The following is a 15,373-nucleotide window of genomic DNA, read 5'->3' on the forward strand; positions in this document are numbered from 1 at the left end:
CCCTCCCGCAGCATAACTCCAGGACGGCCAGTGCTACACACAGAAACCCTGTCTCGAAAGACCAAAAAGGAAAGAAAAAAGAAAGAAAGAAAAGAAAAGAAAAGAAAAGAAAAGAAAAGAAAAGAAAAGAAAAGAAAAGAAAAGAGCTAGGAATATAGCCTGGTCATAGAGCACCTGCCTGGCATTTGTGAGACCCTGGGTTCGATCCCCAGTGTGTATGGGGGAGGGGACAAGCCCTTCAGGTGACATCAAGGACCCTTATGATCTGCTGTCACTCACCTCTCTCTGGCCACATGCTTTTATTTGAGGTTGGCTTTTGAGACAGGGTCTCGCTATGTCTCCATGGCTACCCTGTAGCTCAATCTCCACTAGATCATGTGATCTCCCTGCCCCTGCTTCCCGAGGGCTGTGGCTGTCTGTGTACACCACCAGCTTCTACTGTTTTCTCGTCCCTCAAGGCCAGACTCACTGGCCTCCTGGCCGTTCTTCAGAGATGGACCACTCCTGCCTCAGGGGCTCAGTGGCCTGCACAGCCCCCACCCTAAACTCTTGGAAAGTCTTACAGCTTAGCAGTGAATCTGCCCTGCATTCTTCTCGAAGTCTTGCTCTTTCTTTTTAAGATTTATTTTTTAGCCAGGCGGTGGTGGCGCACGCCTTTGACCCCAGTACTTGGGAGGCAGAGGCAGGCGGATCTCTGTGAGTTCAAGGCCAGCCTGGTCTACAGAGCAAGTGTCAGCCATGATGGCCAGGTCTCAAAATAAATAAGTATATGTGTGTGTGTGTATACCCACCCATATATACACATATCTATCTATCTATCTATTTATTTATTGCTTATATGTGTATGCATGGTTTTATTTGTATGCATGGCTATATTTGTTATTGTTACTATGTCTATGTGTGAGGGGGTGTGCATGTGAGTGCAGGTACCACAGAGGCCAAAGGTTATTGAATGCCCCTGGAGCTGAAGTTACAGGTGGTTGTGAGCACCTCGTGTAGCTTCTGAGTATTGAATTCAGGTCCTCTGGAAGAGCAGTACGCTCTCTTAATCGCCCGCTCTCCAGAGCCTGTGTGAGTGTTTTGCCTGCTCTTGAGGGTATTCTGTCCACATGGACCTCTGCGCAGCACTTGCATGCAATTCCCACGGAGGCCAGAAGAGGGCGGCAGATCACCTGAAACTAACTGCACCGGTGAGCTGATCGTGGGTGATGGGAATGGAACCCCGGGTCCTCTGGAAGAGCAAGCAGTGTTAACCACTGAGCCATCCCTCCAGCCTCCAGCAGGTGTCACTCCTAAAGCTCTGTCTTTTGCTCCTCGACACTTTCTACTATCTAATTACACACTTCATTTACTCTTCGGCTCCTTCAGAAACTCGGTGAGGTCACACTTTTGTCCCTTTTGATCAAGGCTGTAACTCCGTGTTTAAGTAGCGCGTAGCACACCACAGGAGCGCCTGCATGATAGGAGACTGGATATTCGAGTGACCAGCTCAGTTAATGGACAGCCACGGGCCACAGGATAAGGAATGTGGACTCCGTTCTGTCAGTAACTGAAAAACAGGGAATTCTGACCTTTTCTGTAGCTGACATCACTTAGAAAAATTGAATGCCTGTCCCTCTGGTGTGGCCGCGAGGAAAACCATGGGGCACTGTAAACGGTCTATAAATCGCCGTTTCAGCACTCGTACGCAGCTGGCGGCCCTGGCCAGGCTGTGCCGTGTCTCTGGCACTGTCCTGCCTTGACAAGGACGCTGCGGTAACTCACCTGCTGCTGGGAAATCTCTCCGAGAGGAGCTCATGGAATTGAATAAACTCTAAATTCTCTGGTGCATTACTACATAACTCAGGTCCCAGGGAACAATGCAATGTCCCAATCGGGCTAATTTGGTTAAATAAAGAGCCTGTGTTCCCGGAGGGACAGTTTCCAGCACCCAGGAAGGACCTACAGAGGTCCAAAGATCCCCATTAAGTTAAGAAGCGGAAGTGTGCTGCTACTGGGTTGTTTTGTTTTGTTTGAGACAGGATCTCAAGTAGCCCAGGCTAGCCTCAAACTCCGTGTGTAGCTGAGGATGGCCTTAGATTTCCGATCTTCCTGCCTCTGCCTCCGAGTGCTGGGCTGGCAGGTCTGAGCCACCACTCCTGGCTTCCAAGTGTGGCATCTTTTTTTTTTTTTTTCATTCTTTTTGGTTTTTCGAGACAGGGTTTCTCTGTGTAGCTTTGTGTCTTTCCTGGAACTCATTCATAGAGAAACCCTGTCTTAAAACACAAGGGGGGCGGATTTAAAAAAAAAAGAAAATGATGTTCAAAAAGACGAGGCAGCTAGAGAACAGTGGAGTCCAACACTCTGCAGGAGCTTCTAGAAGAACACTACGCTTGGTCACCCCCAAGGTTCCAAACAGGCTGGCTCTGCCCAGGGTCATAGCTCGTAGGTATAGTGTTTGGTGACCTACACACCATTAATCCGTGAGTTCAGATCATTCCTGGGCACCCTGGCTGCCTGGCAGCCATTGTTCTGTCTCTCCCTCTCCCCCTCCACCCTGACAGCCCCCTACCCCCACCCACTGGGTAGACTGTGGTCTACCTCTTGAATCATCCTGCGATGGACACTGTCCCCAATTTGTCTCAGCTGCATGGTCACTGGCTGGATTTCTTCTGGCTGGTTCTGGTCAGTGTTGGTCTCCTCGGGCCGAGAAAGCCGACTGTGACCTGTGAGAACAGAAGGGAGCCATGGACTTTGTAAAGGCGCCTCCATGTCGTGTGTGTGTGTGTGTGTGTGTGTGTGTGTGTGTGTGTGTGTGTGTGATGCAACTGTTTTTTTCTCTTCCCTTCCTATGAAATAGGATATATATAGGTCAAGCCATGTAAGTGTCTAGATTGGTTTTAAGCAACACAGCATGTCAACCATTCATGGGTACTTTGGGGACCTTGTAAAGAATCAATGTCGATAAAGAACTCCCAAACGCTTCAGGAATAGGGAAAAGGGATATAAATTGTGGCTGTAGAGGCTGGAGGGATGTCTCAGCGGTTAAGAGAACCGACTGCTCTTTCAGAAGATCCAGGTTCAATTCCCAGCCCCCAGATGCAGCTCACAGCCATCTATAACTCCAGTTCCAGGGGATCAGACATCATCTTCTGGCCTCCACAGACACCAGGCACACATAGTAGGTGCACAGACAGACAGACATGCGGCAAAGTTTTGTTTTAAAAATGGCTACTGGCTGGAGGGGGCCTCGGCCCCAGGCTCCCAAGGCCAGAGCTCCTCTGAGAAGCAACTTGGGATTTTACACCGCTCAGCGGGGCTCTCAACGCCTCCTCACCTTGGCCTTGGCTCGGCTGCAGCCCGGGGCTCCAGCCCTAACTGCTCAGAAGCATGAGCTCCAACAAGCTGTTGGCAGAGGTCATGTGCCCTCCCCCAACCAATGGGAAGCGCCGAGGTGGAGTTCCGGGATAACAGGCAGTTCCTCCCCTCCCCATCCCTCCCATCCTCTCCCCTCCCCATCCTTCCTCCCCTTCTCTCCCCTCCCCATCCTCCCTCCCATCCTTTTATTCTTAATTTTTCAGTCTTCCACTTTTTCTTCTCATTTTTTAACTTTCTCTTCTCTCTCTCTCTCTCTCTCTCTCTCTCTCTCTCTCTCTCTAAGATTTATTTATTATGTATACAATATTCTGCCTACGTGCCAGAAGTGGGGACCAGATCGAATTATAGATGGTTATTGCTGGGAATTGAACTCAGGACCTCTGGAAGAGCAGCCAGTGCTCTTAACCACTGAGCTATCCTTCCAGGCCCCCTCTTTCTTTTTTTAAAGATTTATTTTCTTTGCAAGATATGCGTGTGAGTTACAGGTGGTTGTGAGTCACCCGGTTGGATGCTGGGCACCATCTCCAGTCCTAACCACTGAGCCATCTCTCAGGTCTCCTTGAAGTCGAAGTTTTAAGGAGAGATGAATGTGGCCTGTCATCTTATGCACACCTTTAATCCCAGCACTTGGGAGGCAGAGACAGGTGGATTTTTGTGAGTTCCAGGCCAGCCTGGTTTACAGAGCGAGTTCCAGGACAGGCACCAAAACTACACAGAGAAACCCTGTCTCGAAAAACAAAAACAAAAAACAAAAAAAAAAAAAGGAATTTGTGTTTTATATATGGGGGGGAGGGGGGTGGGAGTGCCCTTGGAGGTCAGATGAAAGGGTGCCTGGAGCACAGACAACTGAGAGCCCCCATGTGGGTGCGGGGATCAAACCCAGATCCTCTGCCAGGGCAGAGGTGTTCTCCCCCCTCCCCCAGCCACCACGCCAGAGCCTGAATTTTTAAACAATACACTGAATGTCCAAGCTTATGTTCCCAACAGGAGAAACAGCACCACTAAGTGAACTATTTCTCTTAGCCTGAGGCTAACCGCTTACCTGTGTTCCTCGGCATAGCTGAACTGGCGGCCGCCGCCGAGCTGGGTCATGTACTTCTCAGGAGGAGTGTGTTTTCCCATTGGTGATTGGTAACAATTGGTTACTTTGACAGTGGATTCAGAAGTTCTTTAGGTTGGTAAACAATGCTATGGGGTTTGTTGCTGTTTTCCTGTTGAAAAATACATCCTTGAGCCGGCAGTGGTGGTGAGATAGATGCCTTTAATCCCCGCAGGCAGATCTCTATGAGTTCGAGGCCAGCCTTGTCTACAGAGTAAGATCCAGGACAGCCAGGGCTACACAGAGAAGCCCTGTCTCGAAGGAAAAAAAAAAAAATCCTCAGACAGTGTTCCCAGTATTTTGGTGTGTTAAATGAACAGTAATGTTTTAATATAAATAACTTTTCCACAAACATAGGGGTCCTGTTCGTGGGTGGGAAGTGGGAGAGATGTTATTCTTTTCTCTTAAATTGTATTTTCTCTTAAATTTTGTACATATGGATGCTTTGCCCACGTGTGTATGAGGCGAACCACACACATTCAGTGACCTCCCCTAGGATTGGAATTACAGACCTTTGTGAGCTGCCCTGTAGGTGCTGGGATCCAAACCCGGGTCCTCTGTGAGAGCGGCCAGTGTTCTTAACTGCTGAGCGGTCTCTCCAGCCCCTTAAAGTGGTTTTTGTTTGTTTTCTGTGGGGTTTGTTGTTGTTGTTTTGCTTTGGTTTTGTTTTTTGAGACAGGGCTCTCTGTGTGTGTAGCCTTGGCTGTCCTGGAACTCACTCTGTACACCAGGCTGTTCTCGAACTCACAGCGATCCGCCTGTCTCTGCCTCCCAAGTGCTGGAATTGAAGGGATGCGCCACCACTGCTCGGCTCCTTTTTTTAAAAAAAATAATTTATTCTTATTTTATGTGCATTGGTGTTTTGCCTACATAGATGCCTGTGTGAGGATGTCAGGTCTCCTGGAACTGGAGTTACAGACAGTTGTGAACCTCCATGTGGGTGCTGGGAATTGAACCAGGGTCCTCTGGAAGAGCAGTCAGTGCTCTTAACTGCTGAGCCATCTCTCCAGCCCCTCCTTTTTTTCTTAAAGGGAATTTATTTTGATTTGTGACTTCAGAGGGCACAGAGGACCTGGTGGAGTCCATAGCAGAAAGAGCACACGGTGGGACTTTCGCAGCTCTCGGCGTCCAGAGGCAGGGGGTAAAGAAAAAAATAAAAACAAAACCAAACAAAATAAGAATGCTGGAACTAGCAGGGTGGTGGTGGCACATGCCTTTAATCTCAGCACCTGGGAGGCAGAGCCAGGCAGGCACCAAAACTGCACAGAAAAACCCTGTCTTGAAAAACCATACACACACACACACACACACACACACACACACACATACAAAGAAGGAAAGAAGGAATACTGGAACGCTTCAGGCTTCTCGCCCTAATTCAGCCTGGGTCCCCCATTCTATGGACGGTTCCACCCAATTCAAGGCAGGTCTTCCTTCCCACTTGGTGGGAAGCCCTTACAGACACAGGCAGGCTCCAGGGAGAGTCCAGCGTGGTAACATAGCTTTAACCCTCAGGATTATATAGCCGGGCCTGGGAGGTCACATGAGAGACTCCGTCTTCCTCTTGCTCATCATGACAGTAGTCACAGCTCCAGCGACTCAAACTCCAAAGAGAACCAGGCCAACAGTGATGCCCAGGGTGGGGATGGGAGCCGAAGCGTGGGCTTCCACCTCAGGCTGAGGAGCTCAGACAGACCCTGTGCTTCAAATGACATGTCTATCTCTGCTGTTCTCCAGAAGGCATCGCCACAGCTGCCCGCTTCTGGAAGGCTCCACCCCCGGCAGGCTTGGTCTCCACAAGCTCCCACGTCCTGAGTTCGGTCCTCCCCATCCCTCAGGTCACAGTGATCTCCGAGGGGTAGAAACCCAGGGCCTAGCCCCTCAGGATGACTTCTGCTCCCGGTCTGGGGTGTGGGGTCACACTTTGGGGCGATCTGCACACAGCAGCGTCTCCTCTTGAAAAGCCACTTCCCTGCGAGAAGGCCCTGCACGCCTTGGCATTGCCAGCCCCCTCCCACTTGGGCAGGGTGAGCCCATGCACCTTGCCGGCAGTGGCCCAGGAGCGCAGGTCCTGGGTCGGGGAGGTATAATCTCGGTCCCCGGAGGTGGAATGCTTGTAAACAGGGAGGAGGCGCCGTCCGTAGGGCGACATCGCAGCGGATCAGCCCCTGCTGGCTGTGAGCCACCCAGGGCATCCGCAGCTCCACGCCTCGCGGTCACCGCTCATGATCTGTGCGCGGCCCAGGTCTATGAAGCGGGCCTTCCTTCGGGTGGCCCTGCAGGTAAGTGGTGGCGCCCGGACACCAGGACACCGCAGGATGTAGGGCCGGGACAAGGGCTTGGTCAAGGCCAAGGCGGCTGAGAGCAGCTGGGCAGACCTTAGAATGGCAGTGTCTGTTTCTCTCCGGGGACTTTCTAGCGCTGTGGGTGTGCAGCAAAGAACACCGTGGCCCTGGGTGGCTTTCTGCAGAACTGAGTGGGAGTGAGCACGTTGTTGGGAATTCTTAGGTTTTCCTTTTGTGAATTCTTAGGTCTCCAGAAAGTGGCTCCAGGACCGTCTTGTTAGCGTTGGAGAGAAAAATAACAGGGCGGGCAATCTATGACTCTTAATAACTGCGGGGAAGGAAATCACTGTGGCTTTGGAGTTAGGGTCAGCAATGGAGGTCTAGAGGCAGCTGTGGAAAGGAAGGGAGCAGGGTTCTTCACCAAACCAGTGAGGTAGCCCGGAGTGTCAGGGCCGGAAATGGGAGAGGAAAGTTACCCTCCTCCTCCTCCCTTCCCCTCCTCTCCCTCCTCCTCCCTTCCCCTTCCTACATCCTCATCTCCATCCTCCTCTCCATCCTCCTCTCCATCCTCCTCCTCCCTCTCCCCTCCTCCATCCTCCTCTCCATCCTCCTCTCCCTCTCCCCTCCTCCATCCTCCTCCTCCATCACCCTCTCCATCCTCCTCCTCCATCCTCCTCTCCATCCTCCTCTCCATCCTTCTCCTCCCTCTCCCCTCCTCCATCCTCCTCTCCATCCTCCTCTCCATCATTCTCTCCATCATCCTCCTCCATCATCCTCTCCATCATCCTCCATCCTCCTCTCCTCCCCGCTCCCCTTCCACAAGGTCTCACCATGCTGCTCTGGCTGTCCTGGAACTCACTCTGTAGACCAGGATGGCTTGGAACTCACAGAGATCCACCTGCCTTCACCTTCCAAATGCTGGGATTAAAGGGTGGCCTGGGAAAGTTACTCTTCTGAGTTAAAAAACAAAACAAAACAAAACAGGCAGGCTTAGCAATGGAAAAATTGTGTTTGGTGTTGGTGGATTTTTTTTTTTTTTTTTTTTGAGACAGGGTCTCAAGTAGCCTAGACTGGTTTTGAACTTGCTGTGTTTTAGGATCTGGTCTTGAACTCCTGATTCACCTGCCCTCTACCTCCTCAGTCCTGGGATTACAGGTGTAGCCACCTCCACCTCCCAAGTGCTGGGATTATAGGCATGGACCATCACACCTAGTGTATGCAGTTTCCAGGGATCAAACCCAGGATTCCTGTGTGCTAGCTAGTATTCGATTGGTGAGTCCAGCTTGCCCCTGCACAAGCTGGGAAACCCCATCTGCCCTCCTTCCCCCAGCCCCGCCTGCACTAAAAGTCTCTGAACAGGAATGGCACCCGAAGCCCAGTTCCTCGTTTCTGGCAGCCAGTGCAACCCACCTTCCTGACATGACCAGCCCACCCAAGTGCCTGCCCTGGGCTTAGCCTTCGGCCATAGCTGGGGACAGTCCCAGCTCCTGGCTGGCATGTCATCACCCCTCACCCGAGATCTATAAAACCTCCCTGCCTTAGCTCCAGGGCATGACTTCTCTGGCCTGTTTTCTGAGTTCAGTGAACCCACCGGGGAGTTGCTTTGTTTTCAATAAGCAACTGTAGTTTGACTTGATCCAGCTTCCTGCACCAGTGGGAAACATCTGGAGAAAAAAAAAGTGTCAGCTGACTCGCTACCAACTGAGCGCATCCTCAGCCCCTCTAGTCCTTTTGTGCCTATATTCTCAACTTCAAAAGCATTAAGATTTATATTATTTTTAACTGTGTGTGTGAGGGTAAGTGTGGGTGCTTGAGGAAGCCAGAGGCATCGAACCCCTTGGTACTGCTGTTATGGTATGGGCCTACATGCCTAGCTTTTGAAATATCTAACATTTAGTAAACGTCTCTTCTGTGTCATGGTAGACCAGATCTTTTGAGTATTTTTTCCATGATCCTCTAGAGCAGCAAGGGGAGGGCTTTAAAGCCACAATGTAAATGAACCACAGGGAAGCCAAGGTCTCTTAGGATGCCGATCCTTCCTATAGTGCATGTGTGGGGAAAATGTCTTGGCACCTGAGTTTTTGACAGAGTGAAGCAGATGACCTACAGCCTCAAGGATGCTTAACTGCAGAGCGGCACATTGCCAAGACTGAGCTGCAGCCTCCTTGGGCTCATTTCTAGCTTCTTTTTGAGACTGCCCAAGTCCCCATGACTGTCTGATGGTCATTTTGTTATTCCAGTCCTGAGGCTTATTTATTTAGGGACAGGGTCTTGTGTATCCCGTGGTGACCTCAAGCTCAGTCTGTAACCAAGAATTTTACGGCTTCCTACAGCAGTTTCGAAATCACAGAGAGCCTGAAGTTCCCTGCTTCTAATCCTAGTTTGACAAATGATAAATCCTAGCTTAAGGCTCGCAAATTCGTTTTTCTTTTCAAATGAAGTCTGTTTAAAACTCATGTGAGGCAGGAGCTGGAGAGATGGCTCAGCAGTTAAGAGCACGTGCTGCTCTTCCAGAGAACCTGAGTCCAATGCACAGCATCCACTTGATTCACAACTGTCTGTAACGCCAGTTCCAGGGGATCCAACGCCCTCTTCTGGCCTCTACAGGCACTGCAGGTAGTAGGCAAAACACCCATACACATAAAATAAAAAAAAATTAAATCTTTTAAAAGTCAAAATAAATTTTAAATAAATAAATCTTTTAAAAATCATATAAAAATACAATTGACTGGGCTACATTTAAAAAAAGCCCTTATATAAACAAAAACCTTCCCAGTATCCAATATTGGGTTTGAGAATAAAAACTGTTTATTCACAAACATGAGCCATCATGGCTGGCTCGTGGCCTGGGACGCAAGTGTGTTTGTGAACTAGTAACCAGAGTAAGGTGAGATAAACACTTACCATCTTACAGCAGACACTGAAGCCTGGGGTAACCCATTCCACATGTCCTAGTTCCTCTTTCAACGCCCCGAAGGACTTCGGCTTGCAGAGTTGAGCTTGCTTCTGGATGCTCCAACTGAGCACTCTGTGGGTTTCCAACAGTCAACTCTCTGAGATGAGCGCCTGCCCTCTTCTGAGGTTTAACTTGCAGTGTTTATAGATTGCGCTCTGGGCTACTGTTCATCACTGGTGACTCATCTTTTACTATTTATATGTTTATATTCATTTGTTTAATTTTACGTGTGTCTTTGGCCTGTGTCTATTCAGGATCCCATGAGACCCCCTGGAACTAGAGCAACAAGTGAGCTGCCATGTGGATGCTAGGACTTGAACCTGGGTCTTTTGCAAGAGCAGCCAGTGCTCATAACTACTGAACCATCTCTCCAGCACCATTTTTTTGGTGGGGGAGGGAGGTTTTACTGTGTAGCCATGAACTTGCCATATAGACCAGGCTGGCCTTGAATTCATAGAGATCCGCCTGCCTCTGATCCCTGAGTGATGGGATTAAAGGTGTGCGCCGCCACAGCTGGCTTTACCTTTTCAGACAGAATTTCGCTATGTAGGCTGGCCCCGGCCTGGTGATCATTCCTGCCTCAGCCTGTTGCATGCCGGGACTACAGGTGACACCAATCTGACTATACCTGGCCATTCCATCCTCCCTGCCATCTAATACGCAAAGTAAACCTAAGTGTCCATGCACTTTTCTAAAAGGACAGAATATCCAAATAAAATAACAAAGTTCGCAGCCAGGGCCAGTGGGATGGTTCAGTGGTTAAAAGCGCTTCCTGAGCAAGCCCGATGATGTGAGTTGGTCCTTGCAGCCCGCGGAGGAAGGAAAGAACCAACTACTGCAAGTTGTCACCTGACACCCACAGCCAAGCCGTGACTCGTATCGTCCCCATCATACGCAATACACCCGCACGTGGCAATAATGAATAAAGTATTAAGGTTTTTTTAAAGCACTTTCTTTTCTTCTTCTTTTTTTTTTTTTTTTTTAAGATTTATTTATTTATTATGTATCAGTGTTCTGCCTGCATGTGTGCCTGCAGGCCAGAAGAGGGCACCAGATCTCATTACAGATGGTTGTGAGCCACCATGTGGTTGCTGGGAATTGAACTCAGGACCTCTTGGAAAAGCAACCAGTGCTCTTAACCACGGAGCCATCTCTCCAGCCCTAAGGTTTTTTTACACTTTTTTTTTTTTTTAAGTTTCTCCAGACAAGGTTTCTCTTTGCACCTGCTGTGGCTGTCCTGGAACTTGCTCTGTAGACCAGGCTGTCCTTGAACTCAGAGATCCTCCTGCCTCTGCCTCCCAAGTGCTGGGATTACAAGCTTACGCCACCACCATCCGGCAAGTATTAAGTTTTTAAAATTTGTACGGCATTATGTAGTATCTTTTGAATAAAGTATTTTTCTTTCAATTTTTAAAGTTACATTTCCTAGTAGGAAGTACTCTTGAACGCACTGGCACCAGAGATCACTTCCTAAATACAACACCAGCAGCACAGACACTGAGCACAACAATTAATAAATGGGACCTCTTGAAACTGAGAAGCTTTTGTAGGGCAAAAGACATGGTCAATAAGACAAAAAGACAGCCTACAGAATGGGAAACGACCTTCACCAACCCCACATCTGACAGAGGATTGATCTCCAAAGTATATAAAGAACTCAAGAAACTAGACATCAAAATGCTGAACAATCCAGTTAAAAAATGGGCTAAAGAACTAAACAGAATTCTCAAAAGAAGAATCACAAATGGCGGAAAGACTTTTAAAGAAATGCTCAACATCCTTAATCATCAGAGAAATGCAAATCAAAACGACTCTGAGATACCACCTTACACCTGTCAGAATGGCTACGATCAAAAACACCAATGACAGTCAATGTTGGAGAGGATGTGGAGCAAGGGGAACACTCCTCCACTGTTGGTGGGAATGCAAGCTTGTACAACCACTGTGGAAATCAGTATGGCGGTTTCTCAGAAAATTGGGAATCGATCTACCTCAAGACCCAGCCATACCACTCTTGGGCATATACCCAAGGAATACTCAATCATACCACAAAGATACATGCTCAACTATGTTCATAACAGCATTATTCGTAATAGCCAGAACCTGGAAACAACCTAGATGCCCATCAACTGAAGAATGGATTAAGAAAATGTAGTACATATACACAATGGAGTACTACTCAGCAGAGAAAAACAATGACAGCATGAAATTTGCAGGCAAATGGATGGAACTAGAAAATATCATCCTGAGTGATGTGACCCAAATCCAGAAGGACAAACATGGTATGTACTCACTCGTAAGTGGATACTAGATATAAAGCAAAGGACTATCAGACTGCAACCCACAGAACCAGGGAGGCTACCTAGCAGGGGGACCCTAGGATGACTGTGGCTTATAATAAGTTTTAGTTTTTTTACTCAATTACTGGGCAAGCTTCAGTGAAACATTTTACTATTAGGATAAGAATTTATACTGTTTCAGGCTGACAATAGAAAAATAAATAAATAAATAAATAAATAAATAAATAAATAAATAAATAAAATGGGGGAAGAAGTTACATTTCTTTTTTTTTTTTTTTTAACTTTATTTATTATGTATACAGTGTTCTGCCTGCATACCAGAAGAGGGCACCAGATCTCATTACAGACAGCTGTGAGCCACCATGTGGTTTCTGGGAATTGAACTCAGGTCCTCTGGAAGAGCAGTCAGTGCTCTTAACCTCTGAGCCATCTCTCCAGCTCCTACATTTCTTTATTATTTACTTTGTTTATTGTGTGTGAGTGTGTTTATTGTGTGGAGGCCAAGAACAGCTCTCCATTGTGCAGAAGGCAGGGTTCTCCAGCCCTGAGTCTCTCCTTCCATCGTGTGGGTTCCGAGGATTGAACTCTGGGTCTCAGGCTCAGTAGCAAGTGCCTTTGCCAGCTGAGGCATCTCACTGGCCTTAACTTGTTTTTTGCTTTTTCAAGACAGGGTTTCTCTTTGTAGCCCCAGCTGCCTTGGCACTCACTCTGTGACCAGGCTGGCCTCGAACTCAAAAATCTGCCTGCCTCTGACTCTGAGTGTTGGGATTAAATAGATGGCAGCCAGGGAGCAGTTCGTCTATAAATGGTTTAGTACCAGGTTCCACAGCCAGGTTCCACGTGAAGGGCAAGGGGGCGGCCCCTTTCTGGCCGCACCCCAGCTTGTTTTTTCTTAATGCATTTATTTTTCTCTTTAAGTAACCTACTAGACGGTCTGGCCCACAAGCCCCAGGGATCTTCTTTCTGTCTCTAGAGCTGGGATACAAGCACAGGCTGCCGCTGTATGCTGGACCTGGCTTTTTCCAGATCCACCCTCAGGTCCTCATGCTGGCACAGACAGCTCTTCCCAGCTGAGGATGGTGGCAAATATCTGTAATTTTAGTAGGCAGAGAGGTTTGAGGCAGGAGGATTGCCACAAGTATGAGCCCAGCCCGTGCTACAAAGTGAGTTCCAGGCTAGCCTGGGTTATAGTGTGAGACTCTGCCTCTACATACATAAATAAATAACAAGAAAAGTAAAGTATCTTCAGGAGTGTGGAGGAGTGCTTCCTGGGGACAGGAAGCAACGAGGTGGAACTGTCTCCTTGTATGGCGATGGAGGAGTGAGGTCCGCTGACCTGGGTTATCATCCTATAAACACTCCGCAGTTAATAACCTTGAACACTACTTGTTGATGTCTTATTTTTCTTATGAAAATCTGGATGATAAAACTTCCCTCCCTTGGTTGTTTAGGACTCTTTGGATGTTTGTTTGTTTTGTTGTTTTTTTTTTCAAGACAGGGTTTTTGTGTAGTTTTTGGTTCCTGTCCTGGAACTCACTCTGTAGACCAGGCTGGCCTCGAACTCACAAAGATCCGCCCGCCTCTGCCTCCCAAGTGCTGGGGTTAAAGGCAGGCGTCACCACTGCCCGGCTGTTTAGAAGTTTAAGGGTTGTAAAACATCATGAAGAATGTTCTATAGGATTTACTGGCAGCAGATGCAATATATTTAGGAAATGTAATAAACTCATTAGTTGAATGAACCTATATTACCTTTGGAATCAGCCATTATGAACAATGAAAGTTCCAGCCCTGCCAATTTGGCTTTCTGAGAGTTACAGTTTCGGGCGATAAATATAGCTCAGAGGCTTGATATTTGGGGATACACTAAATTAAAGTCATAAAAACCAACATATGCGTTTCTAACATGCCGCTTATAATTTGATGTCTATCAGTGCCATGTCCAATATGCTGAATTTAATATTTAATAAAGAAGGAACCCTTTTGATCTTAACTATTAATTAAAATGTATGTTATCGAATGTCCCCTCTAGGTAACAGGTATTAAGTGTTAGCTCAGGACTGATTCGGAAATAAGAGAAAGATGAAGCCAACTGTCTTTGAACAAGGAAGGCAGCAGTCTCTCCATGTGGAGACTGCCCTGGGGCTCAGGGGAGAAGAGGGAACTTTGGGAGGAAAGTTTTATCTGTGGGTTGTTCCCGTAGTTCCCCGGCCCAGTGACACCGACGGATGTTCACATCACTATGGCAGATTTCTTGGTAGGCAAGTGGCTTTTTTGTTTGTGTTTGTGTTTTGGAGACAGGGTCTCTCTGTGTAGCCCTGGCTGTCCTGGAACTTGCTCTGTAGCCCAGGCTAGCCTGGAACTCAGATCCACCTGCCTCTGCCTACAGAGTGCTGGGATTAAAGAGGTGCGCCCCCACCACCCAGCAGGTGTTTTTATCAGAATGCTGAGGTGGGAGTTTTTTTTCTTTTCTTTTTTTTAAATTTATTTATTTATTTATTTATTTTGTATGCAGTGTTCTGCCTGCGGGTATCCCTGCAAGCCAGAAGAGGGCACCAGCTCTTATTACAGATGGTTGTGAGCCACCATGTGGTTGCTGGGAATTGAACTCAGGACCTCTGGAAGAGCAGCCAGTGCTCCTAACTGCTGAGCCATTCTCCAGCCCCGAGGTGGGAGTTTTTCAGCTCATTTGAAGTTCATTTTTTTGGGTCATGAATCTGTCATTACGTCTTCTGTTGTGTGAGCTAGGGTCTCAAGTAGCCCAAGCTGGCCTCAGACTTCTTCTATAGCTGTGCTGGTTGTTTTTTGTCAACTGGACACAAACCAGAGTCACCTTGGAAGAGGTCCCTCAGTTGAGGCATTGCCTCCATCAGAGTGGCTGTGTGTACAACTGGGGGGTATTTTGTTGTTCTTCTTTTGGCTCCCCCTCCCCACCCCCAACCCCAGCTGAGGGCAGAACCCAGGGCCTTGGGCTTAGGCAAGCGCTCTACCATTGAGCTAAATCCCCAACCCCTATTTTTTTTTAAATGAACTTTGTGCAATCCTTGTGATTGCGTAATCAGCCGGTCTGATAACTTTCTGAAGTACAAACGCCACCAGATCCCGTGACAGTGAGAGACGAGGCCACTTTCAGGTTTTCCCCAGGGCTGACGTGTTTGACTCAGAACCAACTTTCTAATACTTCGCTCCGGGTACCGTGAGACCTACAGAACTTGGCTTGCTAGGGCAACACCCAAGGGTTGAGCAAAAAAATTGGTCTTCCTTCTCATGCATCTTTTGTTTTGTTCTCTCCGTTGTTTTCCTTCCCTGGGTCTGCAAGTCATCTCCATCCGCCGCACCGACGTTCGGGGAGGCGAGGCTCATCATCTCCCTGAAATGA

Source organism: Peromyscus leucopus, chromosome 16_21 (genome assembly GCF_004664715.2).
Source record: "Peromyscus leucopus breed LL Stock chromosome 16_21, UCI_PerLeu_2.1, whole genome shotgun sequence".
Lineage (NCBI taxonomy): Eukaryota > Metazoa > Chordata > Mammalia > Rodentia > Cricetidae > Peromyscus > Peromyscus leucopus.